We start from the raw sequence: 20,624 nt of genomic DNA on the forward strand, positions 1-20,624 counted from the left end.
TGTGCTCCCAGACTTTTATTGACTGGCACGGACAAGAAACTAAATTTTTCTTAACACATGTATAAAGCAGACAAAACAGGTTACCTTAATAACCGTATCACAAAGCCTTATGATGCAGTTAAATTTTAAGGTGGCTCTGAATCCCCTCCGGATTTCAAATCACTAGGTAGAAATACGAGCCCTGATTGGCTAAAAATTATTTCAGTCACAATAAAAATAGAAAAGAATAAAGGCTGATAGTTTCTAAAGAAACTGTTTGGGGCTGCGTCGGTGGGGCTAACGAAATAATTTGAATATATCACCAAAGGTGAAATGGTAAATTGGCCACCGTTACGATTATAAAAGCTGACGTTTCGAGCGTTAGCCCTTCGTCAGCTTTTATAATCGTAACGGTGGCCAATTTACCATTTCAACTTTGTTGATATATTCAAATTATTGCAATAAAAATAGGGCCACCACGTACATTTTGTTGCTCTTATCACCCAAATATCAAACCCTTCGGCGTTTCTAGGGGTAACAATAGCTACTGACATGAAAGTTTACTTATGGGAAGTAATACTATTTCACCAAAGAATTGGCATTTTCTTCATGACCATCATTTCACTATCAATTGTTTTAGACTATTGCAGATATAAAATCGACCGGAAACAGTGGAGAGCCGTCTTGTGTATTTAAAACTTTACTAAACAGATACAAAACAGAGGGGAAATTGTGAAAGACCGGATTTTTTCCTTCCATGGATCAACTTCATTTTGCCACAATATATTTTACAATGTGTGATCCAAGAGAGAGGTTCATTATTCAAGCTTGACCTAGCGGGAATCCAAAGTCATCTTTCTAATCTAAACTGTAGCAATGAACATTTTAAGATACATGCAGATTTATGAAAGATGAGGCATTTTGAGGTGCAGAAGTACTTTTTGACACGAGATGAATGTCTGGTGTTTCTCGGTTTTCCCCCTTTCTTGTTGACTCTGGATCAAAGAGATGGGTAGAACAAAGGATATGAATACTTCAGTACGTGAAATCTTTTCAAGATGCGGTGGTGATGTCACGTTTGATTGAATCCAGATCTGAAAAAGTGTATAATAAGCTTTTAAGAGATTGTGTTCTCTGATTTATTTGTGTTTCCGATGCTTTAATTGTCCCAAACACTCTTCCCGAACTTTCTGAAGTAATTAATGTTTCAAAGGACACTCGCTAACAACGGCTTAACCGGCTTGCAAAACAAATCAAAGAAAGCCGCAGGATATGTGTTATTCGTTACGACCAAGCTTTTTAACTATTTATGCAGTTATCCATCTAGATCATACATACATTCACAAAGACAATACCATGATACCAACGACACATGAGCTGTGTTAACATTAAACGAGAGATGGCGCTGAAAACTGAAATATAAGTGAAAAAAAAATGTTGAAAAGATTGTTTTATGTCTTGCCGAATGAAAACGCGACTCATCGAGTCTTGAAACTAAGCGACGAAACTTGCTACTGAGGGAAGCTTTTTTGTTTTCATTCTTCTTTTATTCCTAAATAAAATAAATTATTCATGTAGAAAAACAGAGTATGAAAGATTAAACCAAAGTTACTCAGGGCCATTTTTAACTTTTGAACTTTGACTTTATTTGTTTTTGCACTCTCTTTTTGATAGAAACCGTACTATAGCACAAGCAAAACTTGCAAACTTGTGTTTAAAATTGTGATCAATCTCAAGGTTAATTAACTTCCTAAATTTACACTCACCCGGTTAAAAATATCTCTCGGCAGGACCTCTTCCATATGATTTTTTACATTCTGTAGACTCCCTTCAACTGTTTACAAAATGCGCGCCGCTTCACAGCACTAAACCGCGAGTAAAAGCCTTTGATTGGCTAACATGATCGCCTCAGTGCGAATTTCCCGCCGTCCTCCAAACCACAGCAACGGTATAAAAGGCGGGAAACTTGCTCGTGCCTTCATACTAACAATACACTGGAGGACTGTGATCAAGAAGGCAGTCTTCCCAGGGTGGGCCTTCTTTCTGCACTTTGAAAGGGCCCTGCTCTGCGTGGAACCCCTACGAGGGTACACGGTGCACAATTTTTGTTAGTGGGTGAACCTGCGTACGCGCTCGTTTGCCCCTCAATTCAAAACTAAAGCCTAAACTCTCTCTCATTATCTATTTTTCTTTATTTCCTGCACTCCTTCCTTCTTTGTTCTCCTCTTTCGTTTTCAATGTTATCTTTGTATAACGCCTCACCAAGGCGCCTTTGAAGCCTTAATGCTAATTTCGAACCTCACAATTTACATTTGAGCTTCATCAAATATGTCTTGCAATAGATTTTCACACTGCTTGCATCTGTCTCCATGATCATACTCATATCTATTTTCGACGGGGTTATGATTATAAATCACTATATTTCTCACTTTCATCGGTATTCAGCATACATAAAAGTCAATCCCTTTTTTTCGACTTTCTTTCGGAACTTTCTGAAACCTGAAATCAATTATTCAAACATACAAAAGCTGTAAAAAGCATTCTCTCAGACACCTCTACACTTTTCCATTCAAACAAAACAACTCCTTTAAATTAAGGTCTATCACAGTTCTTTCCAAGCTCATTTTAACCCCCCTGCGATGAAATATATTCCTTTGTAGTTCACTATACAAACGATACAATTTTGATTTGTAGTAAATAACGAAAGGCCACAAATTTTCCCCAAGATACAGTTTCGCAAACGTTTGACTTGAGAATAAGTTATTGCATTTGTAGGTGTCCTCATTGGAAAAGACTTTCCTCACCACGGAGTGCGAGAAAATGAAACTTTTCACAGATTCGTACAAATAACTGAAACCGCACTCTGCTATCTAACTCATACGCGAATGTAAAGCTCCAAATGAATTTCAAAGAGTCTAGACATTCGCTGTCCCAGAACAGAGAATTGAATTTCACCGTAGTAGGAAGATTTTTCTTTGACATCGCAGAGCCGCAAACTCTTGGAAAACTTCAAATATTCGATAAAAGACACATCTACCAAACTTCAGAGTGGATACTACAATCTTTAAATCCACTTATGACGAAATCCTAGCATGATATCTCTACAAATTATTCAAGAAATCTTAAATTTTATAGCCATACATTTATGCAAATAAGAATCACTCTTGAAAGAGCTTTTTTTTTTCCATTCCATTCCTCACAGATCCAGTCAAACTGAAATATAACTGCACTTAGAGATATTTTGATTCTATGGGAATAAAATTTATCTAAATTTATTTTTAATCTTAAACAGAGTTCTTTTTTAAGAGAGCGAGTGTTTTGAAGTGTACATCATTTTCACACATTGGGGTGTTTCCATGAATAAACTCTTACAAATATCTCAATTTTTTATCAATATTACGCTAATATTTGATTAAGCTACCCAAAGAATATTTCTGTCTCTCCACAAAAACAAATAATCATACCAATTTTTTATGTTAGGACTATGATGAGAAAGCTACTTATTATTCAGGACAAAGAAAATTAATTATTAATGATCGACAAGGCTGATTTCAGTTGTTTCTAACAAAGTTCCCTTCCATCTCAACAAAATCGAACATTCTAGACAATTTTATCGACACCTTTTTTGAAAGACATTTTTCGATGACACAGCCATTGCTTTTAAAGGCTTGCAAAGCCAAGTTACGTACGTTAGTAGTTGGCCTATCTCACTTTTCATTCTCTACAGCAGAAAGTTACCAATACCCCACGTACTAAGACTTGAATTTGTCTACCTACAAATATTTTTCTGTCCTCCAAAACTCGAACTGCGTTCCGCATGGCTGAGGAATGAATTTCGCCCTTGTACAGAAAAGGACACATGGGTTATTTAAGTTTAAAATTTTTTTTCTCATCTTCTTGGTTTTGACACACCCTATGTACACAAACAGAGGGAAAATTCAATTCTGAGCTAGCTTTTATGGTACAAATATTATATATCTGCATTGAGAAAGGAATATAAGATTTGCAGTTAAAAATGATTTCGATTCCATACTAACAATTTTCAATACTAACAAGGATGGCTTTAAACAGCCTACAAAATGAGACGCGGAGCTAAGGGATTAGAACTGCAAAGGCAGAAAGACGGAATGAGAAGTCATATTTTACACCATTAACGAGTTAAGTTTAGCGAAATGTCTCTATTAGCGTTCTGCGTCTTTAAAATGTTTGTTATGAGAGGTTAGTTCCGATGAAAAAGGTAAAGAGTTAAATTGGAATGAACAGTAAAATATTAACAATTGAGGTCGTCTTCTATGTCGTCCCTTTCTCGCCTCCAAGATCTCTGTGTTGTGGCTTCGACGATTCGCTTGTAATCATGTAAACTACACCTTGAACTAACATAGCCATCTTTTCCCCCGCTGCGTGTGTTTGACATTTACTGCTGAGTTTTTCCTCTTTAAAGCATGATGGCTCGCGACTGCAAGCCCCTTTACACGTTTTTCAAGCTGATTGGTTATATACTAACAGAGGAACAAAGCTTTCTGAATTTGTTATGAGTGTTTTCCATGACAAGTCAGTGCTTCCAATCGATTCGCGGCAGAAGACAAAATATATCTCGGCAGCTGGGCACATTGAAGTCTAAATTACGTTGAATCTTTATTTTTTTAAAGACAATTTACATCGTCAGTATGGTTTATTTATATTTGAACATACATTGTATCCAATTCACTCTTACGACCCGCGTGAACAGAAAAAGACGATTTCCGCCGGCCGTATACCGACTGCTTGACTGTCTCTGCAATAATTTGACATAAAAGGAAGAGAATGAAGATTTTAGGAACGTTTTGCATATGAAAAGAATTTTGTTTGTAGACCACAACGGCGGCTTCAATTGGAAGGAGATCATGTTACTGCTAAAAGTGCAAACAAGTTATAATCTGGAGCAAAATACTTTTTTACTTTGAGAACGTTAAAATCTTTTTAAACAAGTTGTGCGAGCTGAGAATATTATTCGTTTTTGTTTGTTTGTTTGTTTTTTTTGTTTTTTTGTCTTTTTTGGGGGGGGTGGATAACCCTGAGCATGCGCAGTCATGCAGCAAAACAGGTGCGACTGCTGCTGCATGCTGCCAACTGATAAAAACCCTGACTGTGTGGGCGCCACAACTATAATCCAGCGTTTAAAGCTGTCTCAAATAAGGATCAAGGAAGTCATCATTTGCATCGGAAGTATTAATTCTGTCTTTTCAAAACAGGTTGTCCTGAGAAAATGCTAAGTACTTAAATTTTCTGCTATGCTGAGCAGCCAGCGAGGTTCGAAAGTGAGTTTAATTTTTTCGTTTCAAGAACCGTTTACACTTTACAAATAAACGAGATTTAACCGCCAGATATCAGTAGTTAGCAAGCCGAAAACTTTACTCAAGAGACGAAATAAGATAATATGAGTATTCCTCATTATTCCCTGTCTTGTACTCTAAGCATTATCCATCGATTTATCTGACAATATAAAAATTTACATTAAAAAGAAAGCGTATTGTTTTTCAAAGACGACCTTGCTATAGCTACTTTCTATAAGATGTCCCATCCGGATAATATTCTTATCGTGAATTTGTCTGGTTTTATTATTCAAGAAAGACAATTAATTGCGGTGTTTATTTCAACCTTGTTCCTAAGACTACACGGAAATGACTTCAAACTGACGAAATAAAACTTAAAGGAAGGGGGCTTTTGAAGTGAATCATAGGTTACAAAACGAAAATCGCCGGTAAAATATTCCATAGGATTTGACCATTATTTCAACTTCAGTCAAAGCTAGCATAGGCTTCTGGAAAAAAATAAATTTACGAAGATAAAGCCATATTCAATTTATTTAAAGGCGTAATTCTTTCTTGAACGCTGTCAACCCACAATGGATAATTTCTCAGTGGTTCCAGATAATCGATGAAAGTGTAAAAATTATCTTTTCTCTCCTCTGTCATTTAAATTTGCTAATTTAATACAATAATTTAGTAGCTATAAAACATAAATGTATTTCTCCGATAGGAGGAAATGATATGTATGTTTTAATTTATGATAAGTCTGCTCTTGCAGATCAGAAATTTCCGGCAATAGTAAGAAATGAGATCCATTGGGGATTAAAAGATGATCTTATGCAACATGCAAGGACGATACCAAGCTCGACTTTTCCTGACAAGTTCGGTGAAAGTGCGAACCGAACGTAAACAAATGAATAAGGTGGTGAATGAATCGAAACTGTTCGAGAAGCCTCAGTTTCGAGTGACAGTACAAAGTAAGACAATAACAGCGAGCAATTATGAACAAATCAAAATCGTTTGATCGTTGAAGATTTATTTTGCAGTCTTTATTGTTGTCGTTGGCAGTACTGCTATCCATGACGTCACTTTTCGATAAGCTAGTTCCTGCCAAATTTGGTAATTTACAACTTGTTTCTTTGTCATTTGATGTCGTCGCAACATTTTTGGAAGAGCTATCATTCTTTGAAACTCGAAGTCAAATTTTGGTCGACTTAAAGTAACTTCCATAGCTTTGATAAATAATATAGGTACATCTAAATATTGGACAGCTTTCAAGGTCCCTCCGAATCCATTAATCAAACAAATATTGCATATGAAGGAAGTCATGTGTCAACGTTTTCATTAAAATAGCGACATTTCAAAAGTAAATCGTGTCAATATTTGAAACGGACTCATGTTTAATACATCTGAGTTTTTGCATATTATGAACTGGACAAACTGCAGTGACAAACGGCTGAGGAGTGATTACTCGCGAATTCCTTTTCGGTTTGAACCTTTTTTTCAGAAATTTAAAAACCGGATTTAAGAATGAAGCATAAGTTGTTGAAGTTCGAGTTACTATGACTGTTCGCCATGCCATGTTCGGATTTCAATTGCTAGTCTTATCTGTTCGTAAATGTCAAAAAAAAAAAATAGAGATTATAATGATAACCACAAAATTCAAGATAAATGACTCAAAAGTGATCTAACGTATTTTCTTTGGGTTGGTAGTATTTGATTTGCAGTGAGTTTTACAACCAAAGTTCTGAACGGTTCTGTCTCTCTGATCACGTGATATTCCACTACATCTACACTTGCGCAAATCCTGCGATCTGTAGCCTTGCGCAGTTCGAGCTCGTTCTGGAATTGGACGAGAGAACATTGACGGTTTAGAAAGCAAATAAACATCCCACATTAGACTCTCTGCGACTCGGCTATAAAAGCAGGAACGTTGAAGAGTTTCACCATACTTACAATGCACTGGAGCAACTGTGATCAGGTAGGCAGTTCTCCCGAAGCGAGGCCAACTCACCACGCACAAACTGGCTGAGCTTTGCGTGTTTCCCACGCGAGTGGGTGGCGCGGTGTTAAATTTTTGTTAGTCGGGCAGACCTGCGTTCGCGCTCGTTCGCCCTGTGATGATCCAACGCGAGAAAACGAATTTATGATGAAACTCAACTGTCGATGTTCTCTCTTCAGCGGTTCAGATGTTAATGTCATCGTATAATTTATGTCAAAAAGACTTCTTTGATACCAGGAGACGAATTTCGACCGAACTACATTCCTATTTTTATACATCATAAATCACACGTCCATCATTTTTTAGCTAATCTGAAGTTCATCTCAACAAAAACTATCTTTTTCTCCAAGTGGCATCGAGTAACTTAGTCCCCCGCAAGCAAAGCGCTCTGGTTTCAGTGAAGAAGATGGTAGACCGAAAAAGTCAATCGAACAGTTTCTTCCCGAAATAAGAGCCTGATAAATCCCCTTCGCTAATATTCCTACTCCAATCTCCTCTATCTACACTTATTGAAGTTCCTCAATTATATTTTAAAACCTTAGCTGCTGATAGCAACCTCGCGGCTTAAATGAGGGAGACGAAAATAAGAAATGTCTTGTATTAATCAAAGGATTTTTTGAATCTTTAATATCCTCCATTACGAACAGTGGAGTTTTAATATGTCGCACAAACTTATTCTTATTAAACAAATTGACTAGCAGTGCCTGCATTCGCTGCCTTAGCTTTCTGGCAAGGCCAAATTGTCGCAAGAGACAAGTTTTTAGCGGCAAACAATTTGATCGATATACAGGAGCTAAAAATTATTAATTTAACACTGTGGTTTTCCTCCTAGATCGTGCGTAGGGCTGATGTTGTTTACACAGCTAAATAAGACAAAATTTTGTTTCAAAACATTGCTTCAGCAAAATAAATAATTTTTCTTTGGGATTTAATATGCACTTGTATGATACTTATTGGTCAGAAATACAAAGTTTTATTGATTGTTTTTATGCTAGAGTGAATTATATGCTCGACTTTCCTGTTCGTAAATCAGTAGATGTATAAAACACTCTGAATTCTGGAAACTCGCAAATCAGGTGCAACTGCCGGTTGTACCGCAACATAAAGACGACACACTGGTCTCAACATCTAATATGACGCTAAAAAATCGAATAATCTTATTTCAGATATTTCAAAACCTTTGGTATAAGGTTTTGGTGCAGTTGAAACAGAACTTTACTAAGATAACAGGCAGCTGCTTCCTCAGCGGACACCGCCAATACTTTACCTTAAATGCTTAAACGAGTCTTTTGTCTCAGGCAAGTTGATAGAAACAAAAAATACCGGTGAATATTATTCATTCTGACACCTTCGCTTTTTAAAAGAAAATCCAAAAACATTTTTGCAGAAGAAAATGTGACAGGACATAAATTTATTCAATGTTTTTAACCGCATCATTAGACCTCCTTCATTTGAACTGTAATGTCACATTACTTCGTAATTGTTCTCTCAAATGCATTAAGGTTTGGGCTTCAAACTACAATAGCTCCTAAACTTGGATATCAATAACCTGGATTACGATGTATTGGGTCGATTTATGGCCAATCTGAAAAAAAAAAAAAAGAAAGGAGAATGATAATTAAGTCGTCTTGGATAAATATTATTGCACTTGGATCGCTGCGTTGGCGATAAAAAGGAGACTTTCTTCAAAATGACATATCAAATTTTTCCTATGTACACAAACGTTAAAACCTTGCACCTGTTATTTCGTATGCAAACGTTGTGGACTGAATGGTTTAAAAAGAGAGTTGTGAGAGCATTTTATGGGACGTGGGTCGACTTTGATGTAAAATTGATTACAAAATAATAAAGAAGCATTCGACTTTTAAACGTTAGTAGACGTTTACGTTAGTGACGAAGTCTCAAAAAAACAAATCGCAATTCCATATAAAGCTAGAAAGTAAAGCTTGGATCCATTTGATGTTGTGGTTTTCGGTTTTAAATCGTTACAGAGCAGAAAATAAAAAAAAAGAGAAAACAAGTAAGAGCTCGACCTACCCGGAAAATTTGATTTACAAGGAAATTCTGGATCCAATGGAAATTCTGGAAGCTCGCGGATCATTTGCTAAAACGCCATGCATATACCATTGGTAAAAAGCTAGCGCGAAAAAAAATCAATCGCTGGAAACGTCGATACCTCTAACGCAATTGTATTTATTAATTATCTCGTTCTGTTAATCAGTAAGCGATAACAATTTGTTGAAGCCTCATTAAAACGATTAAGAAAGACAGTAAAGAAACAACACGCTTTGGAACCGAGCTTAATAAGAATTTTTCCTGTAATACCTTTTTTTATTTAATATTAGTAATTTTTTTCGGATCCATTGGGTCGACGTATTTTTTCGGGACTCAGTGAGCTTGATCACCAAACGTAAGGTCCAGGCTCTCTCAATCTATGGCTCCTCCTCATTCATCTCCAAGCCAAACCTCCATTTAACCCCCGAGACTTACCTCTAACTTCTCCTTAAAGTTTCATCCTTAAATCAAATCTTAAGGTTATGAGGATAAAGAAAATGATCACCGATTTAAGAAGCTCCTGGTTATCAAACAAATTGTCAATTGCATAAGAAATGTATTATAATAGAGAACAGTAGGAATTAGTAAGAATCTTATCGGCTCTCATTCTTGACGGTTTGTATAATCTTTCTCCCTAAAATAAATAAGTCACTTCGATTTAAGGTAATAGTAAAGTTGGGCAAGATCATTTTCTGCTAAATAGCCTTACTATTCCATCGCAAATTCTTGAAGTCACGGAAACCAAAAAAGCTTTTCGCCGTCTTGACCATGATGAGATTGGCGTCAGTTTGATTATTACTATTATTATTATTATTATTATTATTATTACATCGAGAGAGAGCTTGTAAAATTGAAAGATTTTATCATACTTTAGCGTGAAAGTGATAAGAACACCTGTTTTTTTTTTGCACAAAATGTGTACCATCTATTCTCTATATCTTCCCTTCGTGAGCACTCTCACATTGGATGAGTGAGTTAAGCTGCTTGGACTAGCTTTTACTTACTTTACTACTCAGAAATTTCATTTACCTAAGGCCACGCCCTAGTTTTTGATTCTCCTCGCATCTGAGGCTCAGCTTGTTTTAATGATCATCCGCTCAAGTCGCACCCAGTCCTGTTTCATTGAAGTCCCGGTGTAACGCAGACAACAACGGTTTCACTGGGTGACCCCGTGGTTCCCTGCGTCTTTCCGTTGATCAGCTGGTGTCTGGTGAAAGCTAAGTCCTGAGAGAAACAAGCCCTGGAAACCTTTTTAGACAACGCTGTGTTTCATTTAAATATTCTGCACCGAATATCATAAATGCATTTTATCATTCTATAAATTTATATTCATCTATTAAGTAATCAATTTTTCAATCGATTTAAGTCTTATCTACTTCCTCGTTTATTTATTGTTTAATTACTTTGGTTTATTCTAAATTTCTGGCTTTCATCTAGCAAATACCTCTTAACGACGGCGTATGTAGGCATTCTTTATTAGGCTAGTATAATCGTCGCAGACTAGACTGGATTGGACGCAACTGACTGGATTTGACTACAATGCTTAGCATTGTTCTTCCCCTCTCTGGATTGTTCTAGACTGCACCACTCTGAATTTTACTTGACTGCCCTAGGCTGTTCTGGACTGTACTTTACTAAATTACATTTGACTGCACTGGGCACAAATACTTGACTGGACTGCAATGTACTGGGTTGAACTTCACTTGACCAAGCTGGACTGCATTGCAGTAGACTTGATTGCAGTGAGCTGTTCTGGACTACTGGAGTGTAGTAAGGTGGACTGGACTGGTCTGGTCTAGAATGCACAGCGCATGATTGAAATTGATTCGACTTGGCCGGGCTGTTATGCACTGCGCTGCACTGCACTGCACTGCACTGCACTTGACTGCATTGCAGCGAACTTGACATGACTGGGCTGTTCTGAACAGCTACACTTTACTGAAATGGGTTAAAATGGACTTTGCTGCACTTCGCATAATGCTCAGTGCTAGACCGTACTTGACTTCACCAGAACGGAATGCAATGCACTGCTCTGGATTGTACTGGACAGCTTTACAATGCAGTAAATTGGACAGCACTACTTTAGACTGATCTGCAACGAACTGCACTGTGCGTTACCGAATAGAACTGGACTGGACTGCTCTGCACTCCACTTAGATGACCCCTACCGAACTAGATCACACGGCATAGCAATGAACTGTAGTGGATTTTCTTGGATGGGCTTCACTGGATTGCACCAGTGTTGACAGCGCTACTTGTAACTTCCCTGGACTGGACTGCAAAAGAATGTAAACTAAAGACCGATAATATATGCTAACGTTTGAGAAAAGGTCGATTTAATCATGATTCTGTATTTTTGAAGTTAGTCCTGGTTGCATAATGCTATAAGACGAAATCAGCCTTCGGATATTTTGTTCCTAGACAAGAGAAACTGAGGTCTCTTTATTTTCTTTCTTATTTCGGGCTTCGAAGTTATGATATGAAATATCAAAAATGGTGCAAGTTTTCCTTAAAATGGTTTCCTAACTGTATACTTACAATACGTGATCATCTGTGGGCAATCCGAAGGCCTGCTGATTGGATAACTGGGCCCTATCAAAAAGTGCTAGCTACCACATATTTCACTTTTCGACTGAAAAAGAAAGCTGTTAGGATACAAAATGAGAGGAAATAATGCATATATCCCCGCTTGTATCGTTTAAATGCCGTCTCACAAATCCTGTTAACAGAGAACTTCAAATGGTCCAGAAGCAAGAATACTTCTTAAGCAATTATCAAATGCTACCTCTGAGTTGTCAGATGTTCCACATTATGATTCTAAGTGGGTCACTAAGTCAGGCTGAAAAAAAAATGGAGCAAACTTTATTTGCTGCAATCAAACATCCCAGCCTTACCTCTTTTAGATGACCTGGGGAACTTATAGACAATACCGGATTTCTTCCGCTGCTTGACGCGACGCATCAAGATTATCCTGTCGGCGAAAAAATCCATACAGCATAGGTTGATATTACAGAACTAAAATAGCTCTCTACTTACCTTCTCTTTACTTACCTCCTCTTTACTTGTCATGTCTTTAGTCACCTTCCCTTTAGTCACCTTCCCTTTAGTCACCTTCCCTTTAGTCACCTTCCCTTTAGTCGCCTTCCCTTTAGTCACCTTCCCTTTAGTCACCTTCCCTTTAGTCACCTTCCCTTTAGTCACCTTCCCTTTAGTCACCTTCCCTTTAGTCACCTTCCCTTTAGTCACCTTCCCTTTAGTCACCTTCCCTTTAGTCACCTTCCCTTTAGTCGCCTTCCCTTTAGTCACCTTCCCTTTAGTCGCCTTCCCTTTAGTCACCTTCCCTTTAGTCACCTTCCCTTTAGTCACCTTCCCTTTAGTCACCTTCCCTTTAGTCACCTTCCCTTTAGTCACCTTCCCTTTAGTCACCTTCCCTTTAGTCACCTTCCCTTTAGTCACCTTCCCTTTAGTCGCCTTCCCTTTAGTCACCTTCCCTTTAGTCGCCTTCCCTTTAGTCGCCTTCCCTTTAGTCACCTTCCCTTTAGTCACCTTCCCTTTAGTCACCTTCCCTTTAGTCACCTTCCCTTTAGTCACCTTCCCTTTAGTCACCTTCCCTTTAGTCACCTTCCCTTTAGTCGCCTTCCCTTTAGTCACCTTCCCTTTAGTCACCTTCCCTTTAGTCACCTTCCCTTTAGTCGCCTTCCCTTTAGTCACCTTCCCTTTAGTCACCTTCCCTTTAGTCACCTTCCCTTTAGTCACCTTCCCTTTAGTCACCTTCCCTTTAGTCGCCTTCCCTTTAGTCACCTTCCCTTTAGTCACCTTCCCTTTAGTCACCTTCCCTTTAGTCACCTTCCCTTTAGTCACCTTCCCTTTAGTCACCTTCCCTTTAGTCACCTTCCCTTTAGTCACCTTCCCTTTAGTCACCTTCCCTTTAGTCGCCTTCCCTTTAGTCGCCTTCCCTTTAGTCGCCTTCCCTTTAGTCACCTTCCCTTTAGTCACCTTCCCTTTAGTCACCTTCCCTTTAGTCACCTTCCCTTTAGTCACCTTCCCTTTAGTCACCTTCCCTTTAGTCACCTTCCCTTTAGTCGCCTTCCCTTTAGTCACCTTCCCTTTAGTCACCTTCCCTTTAGTCACCTTCCCTTTAGTCACCTTCCCTTTAGTCACCTTCCCTTTAGTCACCTTCCCTTTAGTCACCTTCCCTTTAGTCACCTTCCCTTTAGTCACCTTCCCTTTAGTCACCTTCCCTTTAGTCGCCTTCCCTTTAGTCGCCTTCCCTTTAGTCACCTTCCCTTTAGTCACCTTCCCTTTAGTCACCTTCCCTTTAGTCACCTTCCCTTTAGTCACCTTCCCTTTAGTCACCTTCCCTTTAGTCGCCTTCCCTTTAGTCACCTTCCCTTTAGTCACCTTCCCTTTAGTCACCTTCCCTTTAGTCACCTTCCCTTTAGTCACCTTCCCTTTAGTCACCTTCCCTTTAGTCACCTTCCCTTTAGTCACCTTCCCTTTAGTCACCTTCCCTTTAGTCGCCTTCCCTTTAGTCGCCTTCCCTTTAGTCGCCTTCCCTTTAGTCACCTTCCCTTTAGTCACCTTCCCTTTAGTCACCTTCCCTTTAGTCACCTTCCCTTTAGTCACCTTCCCTTTAGTCGCCTTCCCTTTAGTCGCCTTCCCTTTAGTCGCCTTCCCTTTAGTCGCCTTCCCTTTAGTCGCCTTCCCTTTAGTCACCTTCCCTTTAGTCACCTTCCCTTTAGTCACCTTCCCTTTAGTCACCTTCCCTTTAGTCACCTTCCCTTTAGTCACCTTCCCTTTAGTCACCTTCCCTTTAGTCACCTTCCCTTTAGTCACCTTCCCTTTAGTCACCTTCCCTTTAGTCACCTTCCCTTTAGTCGCCTTCCCTTTAGTCGCCTTCCCTTTAGTCGCCTTCCCTTTACTCGCCTTCCCTTTACTCGCCTTCCCTTTGCTCGCCTTCCCTTTGCTCGCCTTCCCTTTGCTCGCCTTCCCTTTGCTCGCCTTCCCTTTGCTCGCCTTCCCTTTAGTCGCCTTCCCTTTAGTCGCCTTCCCTTTAGTCGCCTTCCCTTTAGTCGCCTTCCCTTTAGTCGCCTTCCCTTTAGTCGCCTTCCCTTTAGTCGCCTTCCCTTTAGTCGCCTTCCCTTTAGTCGCCTTCCCTTTAGTCGCCTTCCCTTTAGTCGCCTTCCCTTTACTCGCCTTCCCTTTACTCGCCTTCCCTTTACTCGCCTTCCCTTTAGTCGCCTTCCCTTTACTCGCCTTCCCTTTAGTCGCCTTCCCTTTACTCGCCTTCCCTTTAGTCGCCTTCCCTTTTGTCGCCTTCCCTTTAGTCGCCTTCCCTTTTGTCGCCTTCCCTTTACTCGCCTTCCCTTTACTCGCCTTCCCTTTACTCGCCTTCCCTTTACTCGCCTTCCCTTTACTCGCCTTCCCTTTAGTCGCCTTCCCTTTAGTCGCCTTCCCTTTAGTCGCCTTCCCTTTAGTCGCCTTCCCTTTAGTCGCCTTCCCTTTAGTCGCCTTCCCTTTAGTCGCCTTCCCTTTAGTCGCCTTCCCTTTAGTCGCCTTCCCTTTAGTCGCCTTCCCTTTACTTACGTTCCCTCTACTCACCTTCTCAACGATGCACAGCCCCCGAATACAGAATGCGTAGCAACGTGAGGTTTAAAAAGAAAAACTGTTGAAAATTTTGGCGAGTCCACGAAAATGGACACGGGAAATTTTGGAATATTAAACCTGAAAGTTAGAAGAAATTTTAGCACTTGAAAGCGGAATGCAAGTCAACGCCCACGCCCCCGAGAGTGGGCCAACGCACAGCCAACACACGCCCCCGAAAATAGGCAAACGTACTGCAAACAAGTAGAGTTATTTCCAGAGCTTTTTCGATGGCAGATTATAAAGCCCTTGAAATAGACAAATTTATGGAATCGAGCAAATACCCCGAATTTGGCAGTTGAAAAGCTTCCGAAAATAGGCCAGTGAAAAAGCTCCTGCAGTTGAAATTGCGTTAGTAAAGTTTAAAACTAGTTTCTTTAGAAAGAAATGACACAGAGACGCTCGTATTTTTTATTTTATCATTGAGACAACGTTTTACAACAGTGCGCCGCTAAAAATAAATCATAAATTTAAGTGTACGGAATAAGTAACAAAAAGGAAAAGACACAGAGACGACCGGATTTGGCATTTTATTTTCTAATATCGTATTACATCAATAAATTAATTTATACTCTTTTAATTTACTCCACAAAACCTAGCAAGAGGGGACGCGCACCTAAGACGAGAAATTCGGCGTCCAGAATTCTCCGAGTATTCCGTGTCAGTAAATATCGACACCCCGATGACCTGAACACCCTAAGTGCCCTGGACAGTGCTTTCATGTCTATGGCAACTTGCTAACGACTTACAGTCGCTTCCAAGAGCCCTTGTCTTCCGAACTAAAAAGCGAACAAATTCCGAATGCCGAAAAAAATAATGCCGAAGTGAAATTCGAACCGCAAATGAAGCCCGAAAGCAAGATATGATGTTATACTCCAGAATACACCATACTCCAAGCATGCGAAATCTCTTCCGAAAGCCTCATTCTCAGCCTAAGGAACGGAGACGTTGCAGTCTAGAGTAACATATACCCGCGCGCAAGCTCTTGGCGCGACAAGAGCTTTACACATACCTCGGGCCAGTCTCCAACCGAACGCTACCTTACATGGGTGCTGTATATCACCACGACAACCGCTGCTCCAAGTTTGTGATGCCTCCATTCTCCGCCACACTCGGACGTGGCAAAAGGGTCTGAAGCGAAGTCAACTTGGACAACTGACAAATGGTCCAAATCGTAAGAGTAAGGCGTGAGAAATTCAAATGACTGGAGGAAAAAGAGTCAGTGGCTTGAAAAGTGGCCACGAACGATCTAAATGTCTCGTCTGATTGAAATTTCGCGGCTTAAGAATAGCAATTGATTTAGAACTGTCAGCTGTTAGTGTTTACATTCGATCCAGACCCTCTACTGAAGAAAAAGGGATAGGTTGCAGGAAAACATCTTTATTTCTTTCTTCAGAGGTGGGGGGGGGGGGGGGAGGGGAAAACGAGGGGGGCACTGGGGTCTTTTAGAAACCGCAAAACCGCAAAAAACTCTATTAAAACCGAAAACCGCCTGCAAAACCGTCCAAACCGATAAATATGCACATTTCGGTTATCAAAATCCTAATCGATATGATATTGTGGTTACAAGTGGAGCAACATAGGTTTCGCGGCTATTCGAGATCAGCAGAGGCGTATAACTGCTGCTCAGATATAATCGAAGAGAAACCGGAAGCCCAATGTGAAAAACCGAAAAAGCACATCGGATACCAAATCCGAGTACCCGTCAAAATTCTTGACGAAAACCGAAAACCAAATGCTGAAAAAGGAAAATCTGCAAAACGTAATGAATAACAAAACCGAAAAACTGACGTTTTTTGGCACAAAAACCGAAAAACCAATCTAAAAAAATACCCAGAACCGCAAAACCGCAAACCCCAATGCCCCCCTCGAAAACGTTTTACACGTTCTTTCAAATATCGCTGTCTGTGAGACTTAAAAATCTGGAAAAACTCTGATCTAATTTATTCTTTTTGATATCTTTTCTATCTGCACTTCTTCCTATTTCCAGCTGCAGATGATCTTCGCGTTGACAACGCATGTTGGTAATATTTATTTGGCCTTGAAAATAACAGTAAAGCTACAAGAATGGAAAAAAAACTACAAACGAAGAAATTTTCTTTTCCAGCTAATCGCTTATTGCATCGTTATCCATCCGTCCATGTGATATTAGCCGGTGTCGGAGAACTGCCTATGTTCTAACAGTGTGTGCACTTTTCCCATAATCCCCTTCTAAATAAAATCTAGCTGATCTGCGCTCATAAAAGTGAGCCTCCACTGACGGCTGACTTCCTGTAACCAAAAGATAAGCCACAAAGCGTGTGGAGAGAAGCGAAAATGGCTTTACCCTCACAGCCTAATTGCTTAACTCCGATTTCCTATAATAACATTAAGATATGGTTGAACCTTTGAGCCAAACAGTTTCTTCTGTTGGACAGTCTTACTCGATCACATTGTGTAAGATTCCTGCAATCAAGTGAAACTGACAATGTAATTGGCCGCAGTTGAAGCAACTATGGGGAGGAGACGCATACAAAAGTCCACGAGCAGCTGATGAACACCGAAAGACTTGATGATGAAGAGCCGAAGTATAAACGAAGCCGAAATCGTGATCATGAATAGAAGCGACGAAGAAGAAACGATCATTAGCCGAGAATACGCCGAACACTATTCGATGAAAAGAAAAACCCAAAGGAAAACTTTGGAGGGAGGATCCCGCCCGACCCCAATAGGACCCGCTAACTAAGCTAGCTAAGTTTTTCACTTTAACTATTTTGTGCCGAATCAGAAGTATGTCAACTTCTGGTAGAATTTGGAGTTAAGGATCAACCAGCGCACTATTTATTAACCATCCCTCAATCCAACCCACAAAGAAATTTACTAACCAACCGGATATCAGCGTCTTGTAACTGATCTGTTCTCAGCCTCCTCGCATGCAACAGAACGGAAGAGAAGAAAAAACCCAATGGAGCGTTGGCCCTTCTCTTTACCACGCTTTCCCCTTCCTAATGCGAGTCGCACTGGTAACGAGAGTCAGTACTTGTCTTGTGATGATGGACTAGACCCCATGGAAAGGAATGGAACGGACTGGACTGGATCGGACTGGACCGGATGGAACTGGACGCTGAGGATTGGACTAAAGGCGCATTAATCTGTTCTTTTATTGAACTGAACTGTACTGGACTGGACTGGAGTGAACTGAGATAAACTGGGTTGTGTTTTTTGCTGATTTGTGTTGGGTGCTCTTTTATTGAACTGAACTGTACTGGACTGGACTGGAGTAGAGTTGAGTGAACTAGGATAAACTAGGCTGTATTGGACTGAGTTGTGTTAGGACTGGAGAAAGTCGTATAGGACTGAACGAGAGAGCTTGAAATGAGAAATATTAAAGTGAAATAAATCAAACATGAAATTATCGTGGTCCAGAGTGGGTGGGAAAATATTGCAAGATAATTATATTCTTAATTCGCAATAATTACACATGTAAGAAGAACTGAATAGAGATTGTCTGTTAACCACTTTTGGTAAGACGTTACAAAATTGGTAAGGTTAATTATATCAAATGAATTTAGATCATGTTTCCAGAGTCTCTCCATAACCATTTATACCTTTGCATTGGTATTCATACTCTCTTTATTGTCTCCCCTTACATTTCTTAAGAGTAATTTTTTTTTAACAATCATGAGCTTTGTTTGTTGGTGATTATTTCCGTTATTCTTGTGACCTTAATTGTGACAAAGGAGTGATGCTGTATGGAAAAATAAAATGCTAGTAACTTGTAGGCTTCTAAGGGATAAAAAAAATGACTGATGTCTGAAAACGAAATCCCCCCCAAATTTTAAATAACAGCCATCTCATCTGATAGTGATGGGAATAACATCCAGGCTTATCCTAAATCTTTCCTTGCGAAACGGAAAGAGTACCATGTAATCGCATACATTAATTATGCCTGCATTTCATAAAGACTAAACTTAAAGGTTTCTTTGCAATACTCTATGCATAGTTAATGTATGGGGTTATAGGGAACTCTTGCTTTGCGAAAATTTTTATTTATCTTTGTGTAGAACCTATTTGTTCAAACGTTTGCAGATTATCACATCATTTCAGGCCTCGAAAATATACAACAAACAGGCAAATGAAACCTTAGGCAAATAACAGAAATGCCAGCCAAGTGTAAACAAGATATGAAGTTGTAAAATACTGTAGAGCAATATAAAGAAGGGCTTTTCGTCATACGTATATAAATGTCAGAAAATTAAAACTTGCTTTGAAAAAGGGCCTTTCTTCTAAAATATCAGAAGAATTGCAAACCTTTGTTGATCATCAACGTATTACTGAAGTTTTATCATTCAGAGTGCTTGGATGTTTCAATTAAATAGAAAAAAAATCCACAGGTGTACGTGAACCTAGTTTTTCACTTGTCACAATGAATGGCTAACCCTTTAACTCTAAGATGTGATTAACATTTAACTTCTCCTTGTAATATAGAGACTTCATCCAGCAAACAGGTAATGAGAATACTCAAACTTATAAGGAAGAAGTTTTTATCTTGATGTAACATCAAATTCTCGTAACTGATTTACAAGGAAATGTTTAGCATTTAGAGGGGAGAATTAATGATCAGATCTTGAGATACTAAGGGTTTAAGACCATGGAATTCTTATTTAATATCTGATTGGAACTCTGTTGTAATAATTTCTTAATTCACTCGAGCTGGTCATTACTTATTACGTAGAGTGTTTGAAACTAACGCCACGAACTAGGCTGTTTCCATACTTTCCATGTGGAATTTTAGCGAAGAAGACGAACGATTAATAGCGATTTACTGCGCGATAACAATTTTAAAGAAGAATTTAAAGGAAGACTGATTTTGCGAAATTTAAGTTACTTTACCGTAACGAAAATGTTACTGCTTCTGGGCACAAATACAAGCAACTGGAAAGAATTAATTGAAAGGATTTTATGAAACGACGCATCGACCTAGAACTCTCTTAAATCTGTACACAGCCTAACTTTCTTGAGAATTAGTTTACAAAGTTTTGCTTCAAGTTACGTGAGCGGCGACAAACACTCACCCGCTTAAGTCCGTTGCTAGAAATGATACGTATCGCGTCACTTAAGTATGACAAAACGAGAGAAGGCTTCCAACGAACTAAATACTGTGTAAGGGAAAAACTTGTGACCACAGCTATTCACTGAAATAGAATGATAACTTCAAAGAGTGCGTCGTTCTAAAACTTGTGTGCGTAGGTTACGGAACTCTTTCCTGATTAGCCCGTATCTAATTGCACGGGGTCATATCTAAAAATTACTAGCACCATTCGCTAGACACATGCTTTGTTAAACCAAAGGCAAATGGCAAAATTAACGTCTGATTTCGCTGCCTTTTCTTTTAGAACAAGGTGGAATGATCCCACAAAAATATAACAAAATAAATCCTTTTCAAAATAAGTGCAGAAGTTTTGCAACAATGCAGAGACAAAATACGTAAAAATTCCTGTAAAATATACCATATTTATTATCTTTCAAAGGATTTAACTGATAATTTTTTTTTCGGTTTACCCAAGGTATACGTAGGCGTGATGCCGACTCCCAAGGTTAAGAAAACACAACTAAATAGAATGTACTCGTCAATCTTTTTGGCAATTGAAATGGAAGTCGGAATGGGCGGAGTTAGC

At 39.3% G+C, this 20,624-nt stretch overlaps 1 long non-coding RNA gene and 1 other non-coding gene across 2 annotated transcripts; one reads left to right on the forward strand and one right to left on the reverse strand.

Moving 5' to 3' along the window:
• On the reverse strand, positions 1-4,631 carry LOC148724547 (uncharacterized). The gene is made up of 2 exons (XR_015990839.1): positions 1,746-4,631; positions 1-1,073 (listed from the first exon to the last, which is right to left on the reverse strand). It is a non-coding gene; the product is annotated as an uncharacterized LOC148724547 (long non-coding RNA).
• LOC148724548 (U1 spliceosomal RNA) lies at positions 1,960-2,123 on the forward strand. Its single transcript, XR_015991296.1, has one exon. It is a non-coding gene; the product is annotated as a U1 spliceosomal RNA (small nuclear RNA).
• Positions 4,632-20,624: the final 15,993 nt, after the last annotated feature.

Source organism: Stylophora pistillata, chromosome 8 (genome assembly GCF_964205215.1).
Source record: "Stylophora pistillata chromosome 8, jaStyPist1.2, whole genome shotgun sequence".
NCBI lineage: Eukaryota > Metazoa > Cnidaria > Anthozoa > Scleractinia > Pocilloporidae > Stylophora > Stylophora pistillata.